Source organism: Arachis hypogaea, chromosome 9 (genome assembly GCF_003086295.3).
Source record: "Arachis hypogaea cultivar Tifrunner chromosome 9, arahy.Tifrunner.gnm2.J5K5, whole genome shotgun sequence".
Classification (NCBI taxonomy): Eukaryota; Viridiplantae; Streptophyta; class Magnoliopsida; order Fabales; family Fabaceae; genus Arachis; species Arachis hypogaea.
This window is the reverse complement of record NC_092044.1, coordinates 11948617-11954616: the sequence shown is the minus strand read 5'-3', so window position 1 is coordinate 11954616 and position 6000 is coordinate 11948617.

Below are 6000 nucleotides of genomic sequence, written 5' to 3'. Positions count from 1 at the left end.
TAAGTAGAGCAGTGGCAATAGTGAATGAACTACAGGGACATAATACCATACTTAGGGATATAGTGGCTCGACTAAATTTGTACAATCATTAATCTGAAAATTACTAATTCTACTAAGTATGTATCGGACTGCCAATTTTGTGTTTGATAAAATGTCAAAATAAACTTTAAGATTTTATGTATATCTCTCTTTATTGCATGTGGTGAATAGTCAATTGTTTTAATATTCTAGTTTGTCAAAAGAAGCATTTTACTTATTTCGAATTTTTCTGGTCAAAATTCAAATGCAAATTATCATTATTATTATTATTATTATTATTATTATTATTATTATTATTATTATTATTATTATTATTATTATTATTATAGAAAAAATTGTAGGTTGTTAGTTTTAATAAAGTGAGTATAATTAAAAAAAATTCTTTAAGATTTTAGTGGCAATAACTCTAGAATACCCTAGAAAATTCTAGAGAATCTTAGAAAATCCTAAAAACCTTAGAAAATCCTAAAAAAATCTAGAAAACTCTATAAAATTCTAAAAAATTCTAGAAAAACTTAGATAACCCTAGAAAACCCTAAAAAATCCTAAAAAAATCCTAGATAACTCTAGACAACCCTAGAAAATCCTAGAATACCCTAGAAAATCCTTGGCAGCTAAAAGTGAATAATATTATAATTGTAGAATTTTTTTAGTGACCATATAAATTGCCGGTAAAATGGATTTTAACGGCAATAGTAATGGCAACTAAAAGTGAACAATGTTGCAATTCTAAAATTACTTTTAGTGGCCATATAAATTGCCAAGAAAATGACCGCTAAAAGTTATATACTTTTTGCAGCCATTAAAACAATCTTTATCAACAAATGTTATAATGGCCACTAAAATCTTTTAGCGACGAAGTATAAAACGGCTAATGTCAAATTGTCAATAAATATATTAGCGGCTATTTTTATTGCCGCTAAAAGCAAAATAAATAACTGCTAAAAATAATTATTTTTGTAGTGTGGTACCTGATAATGTTAGTTTAGTAGTCTTTTCATACTTGAATTTTTATGAAATTGCATTGCTCCTTTGTCTTATGACCTCCAATGCCGTTCAGAGATTCTTGCTTATGTATTCCTTGGTTTTGGCCCAACTCATGGGATATAATCACAAGTTTTTGTCATGGCACGCTTTCATGTGGATCACAAACTATGAGATTACTTATTTATTTGGGGTTCTGTTCAAATTATCTATATATAAAAGAAATGACTTTATTTAATCTATGATTTAAATATTTTGTGTTAATTTAATTGTGATATTTATTATTAGAGATATTTTAATAAATTTATTTGTGATAATATTAATTTTAATTAAACATTTGTTATTAGGGATATTATAGTAAATTTATTAATAAAGATATTTTTGTAAATTTACAAAAAATTTCAATATAAAAAAATAATATTTGATTATTTTTATATTTAATTTTTTTAAAAAATTAAAAAATTTGATATCGGAGGTATTTTTAGAAATAAAAATAAGTATTTTTATTTAAAAATAATTATATTAAATTTATCTTAAAATATATTTATAAATAAATTTTTTTATGTATTTATTAAGTATAGTCTTTAACGTTTTAAATTAAATGAATAAAGATAATTTTGACATATTAAACATATTTAATATTTAGAATATTTTAGTAAATTTAAAAAAATTAAAATCAATAATAATTTTAATTAAAGATATTCGATATTAGAAGTATTTTAGTAAATTTAAAAATAAAATAAAAAATAATATTTTATTATATTTATATTTTATTATATATATTTACTAAATTTAATTATTAATATTCTAATTGAAAATTTGAAAGACATTTTAGACAAAGTATTCACAATTTTCACAATAGACTAGATATGAAACAAATAAAAACTAACATTCCTTGGCATATTATTAATATTCTGTCACCAAAAATAATATTATTAATATTTTATAGATTTTAGTTTTACAAACCAAACATAAAAATACTATATACTTAGTAATATTATTTTAAAAAATTATATTTTTAGTAATGATATTTTTAGGCATAAAAACTAATTCTTCAACCAAACACACCCTTAAAGCATAGTTTCAATTTCTATAACCTGCGATAATTTTGTCTAAGACAACAACCTTTTGATTACTTTTAATATTTAGTTCTTTCTGCACTATTTTTAAAGTAATAGTGTTATATAACATTATTACTGTATGGAATAAAAAAAAAGTAATATGTAACTAGGAAACCCCTATTAAGTAATCTTAGGATATATTTTCCTTTGGGACCTCTTTCCACACAGAGAAAGTTCATGAACTAGAAGCTGGAGAAATATATATACACATGTTTTCACCTACTAGCTAGAAAATTGTATTCATTAATTCATTTGCTTAGGCATGCAAAACTTATTATTTTTCTAGTTACACACAGATTGTATTGAAATTAATGGAGCTATTTGAACATATTTTTTATGGCGATATATGGAATTGACGGGTACTTCATATAGGATGACAACTGATGAGAATTTCATGATGTTGATTAATTATGTTCCTCTCTCTCTCTCTCTCTCGGAATAATAAATGCATTTCAATTTCTCCTTTTTATAGTATTTAAAAAATAAAGTGAAGAAATAAATAGTAGGATCAATATTTTTTATAATAATAAAAAGAATCAACATTTTTTTATTAAACGAGATGTATGCCCAAAGAAAAATAATTAGACTCGAATCTAGCATTATTATAATAATATTTGAAAAATAATTTTTGTCAACTAACTTTTAGGTAGTATTTAATTTTTTTAAAAGAATCATGTTAGATGAACAATAATTTTGTAATAAATATAACGAAAAAAACTAAGTTTTCTGTTTATTTTAGATGCATGATAAAAAAAAAGAAAAAAAATTATAGATTGATGATTTTCCTAAAACTGGAGAAGAGGTTGAATTAAAAACATTTAATAAGTCTATTTCTTTTTCACCTTTAATGCAGTAAACGGAGGAGTTTTTTTTCTTTTATCTTATATTGTCTAAAAATAAAATTAAAAAAATATTAACAAATTAAATATCTTAGTTCAACTTCCAAATGTAATGAGATTTATATCTAATTTTTATTATAAATAAATCATATTAGGATTTTTACTATAATTAAATCAATTATAATCACCAATTTCAATAAATTCAAACTAAATTTATCAACTAACTATGTATGAGCTCAAACTAAGCCCATAAAACTAGTAACTTCAAACTTCAAACCAATCATGACAAATAGCTACCTAAACTCATCAGCAACAAAGGTGGCAATATGTATCCTATCTGCGAATACTTAATCTACCTTATTTGATTGAGTAGGGTTGTCAATTCGATCAGTAAATAGGATAAAATGCGGGTAGAATTTTTGTGCGGATTGGGTAGGGTACGGGTTGAGCCTCAATCCTACCCGACCAACCCGTACTTTATATATATTTATATTATATACTTATATAAAAATATATTTTAAGTGAATGTTGAATCAAAGAACTCTCACTAAATGCAAAAGATCCTTAACCACTAAAAAAATTATTAATTAATAATTTAATTTTTTTTACATAAAAATTAGTTCTATTTTAAATTATTATCAAATTATATAATAATGTTGTATATTTTTTTAACCCGCAGATAGGATCTGGTACCCGCGGGTTAAGAGCGGGTAGAGTTAGGATTGGGATATTCTCAATCCGCGGTTGAGTTTATATAAAAATCTCAACCCGCCAGTAGGGTTAAGGTTGGATCCAAACCCTACCCTACCCTACTCATTGTCACCCCTAATAAGCAAATCTTTAAGTGTTGATACCATCTAAGAAATGAAAATTATATAAACTCAAATCAACATCATATTTCATATTTAACTCATGGTTTTTTCTTAATTCTTCGCTCAATAACATTTTAGCCTTTTTCTATTTCTCAAAGAGATAAACTTAAGAAATAAAATAACTCTATAAAAAATGAGAAAGTTTAAGAAATCAGTATTTTTGTTGAAATTTGGCCATCACTTAACCATAAAAAATGATTAATCTTATATTATTAGATATCATCTCACACCATTAAAAATATTGATAATGACTAATAATTAATGGCTAAACATCACAAATTATGCTAATCCTCTAATACTCCTCATACAAAATTAAGACATTCACATCTTAAGACATTCTTTTCTAGTTAAAGAGAATAAAGAATATTTTTGTTCAAGCATGAACTGGGAAAAGAAAAAGCTTTTAATAGAAAGAATGTTGCTCATGAACTAATATCTCTTTTCTGGACTTCAATTTTAAAAGCTGCAAGTTATATAGATGAATGCCAATTTCTAAAATTGAATCAAGGAGATCTAAAATTCTGACTCTTTTGTGTGCCAAATGCCATCATCTTTGCATATTGTCCATTTGTTTTCATTATGATTTTGCTAAATGTGCTACTATGATGCTGTCATTGTCCTTCATTCTTATAATCATTTGTATTAGTATGATGTTATTATTTCCTTTCTTTGTCTTCGCCGCTTCAAGTAGCACCAAGTTACTCCTAGTCAGGTGCAATGGACTTTGGAAGAAAATTCTGGTTAGTGTCTAATATGGACTTTTTACTTGTTAATTTGGACTTAATAAGGGTGAGTACGTCAGTCGCGAGTATTTTATTATTCGTTTAAATCTGAATCGAATTAATTAAATTGATTCTGAAATTAATAAATAATCAGGTTTAATTTGAATCAAATTAATGACTTTTTTTTTTTTAATAATTGATGATAACTGAAATGCAGAACCCGAACCAACCCATAAATTTGACTATATATTAATTAAATAAAAAAATAAAAATTTAAAATATATATATATATATATGCCTTTTACTATGTTTGAATTTTAAAGTCTTTAATGTTTAATAGATTTAAATTTTAATGTGTTTAGTTTTTAATATATTTAGTATTTAATATGTTTGGATTATTTCTATTAATATTACATGTTTATTGTACTTACAGAATCTTTAAGATAAAAATTATTTTTTTATTTTTTTATGAATTTCTATTTCACCGAATACCCAATTATCTAAACTGAACCAATTCATTTTAATTGGTTTTGATTTAGTTCGGATACACTACACACAAAAAAATACAATTTCGAACCAAACAGAACCAATTATATCTTAATTAATTCGGTTTCAATTTCACCTTAAACCCAAACCAACTCGACATGTGTTCATCCTAAAACTTATAACACAAAAATAAACATATCAAATCACATTAAAAATTTATACTATTACTTTATAATCCAGCTAATATTTACTATTATCAAATATTGTTAATTTTAGCTCTAGACGCCACATAAAATTTTTATTTTAGGTTTTATCTTTTCTATTAATAATATGCACATAAACATGAATTCTTAGAAAGCCATCACTTATTATTCGACACTTTGGCTGCAAGATTCGGGTTCTATTTAATTTTAGTAAATTCTAACTAATTTTTTTTTCAAATAAAAGGTATATTATCTCCTATAATATGTCTAATAATTATTGAATAAAATAAATTATATCATCATAGTTAACATCAATTTTTAATTTAATTTGAGTTTTGACAACTAATTAAATATAATACTTTTTTTTAAATTATAAAAATTACAAAAGAGATTTTATTTTATGACTTCTTTTTTTTTAAACTACGCATATATTAATTAGATCTAACATACAAAAAAAACTAAAAAACTAAAAAGAATAAATAAAAAAACTCAAAAGGCCAACCACAAATTTAAAATAATAAAAAAGTAGATAAAGTGTTAATTGAATAAAGGTGAATTTCATAGTTATTAATAAAATTAATATAAAAATTGTGTAATTTTGTAAGTATATATGAAATTTAGCTAATTTTATTATAATTAATTAGTTTTTGGTTATTAAAACTTAACTTAAATTAAAAATTAATATTAATCATTTTGATGATGTAATTTATTTTATTCAATAATTATTAAATTTA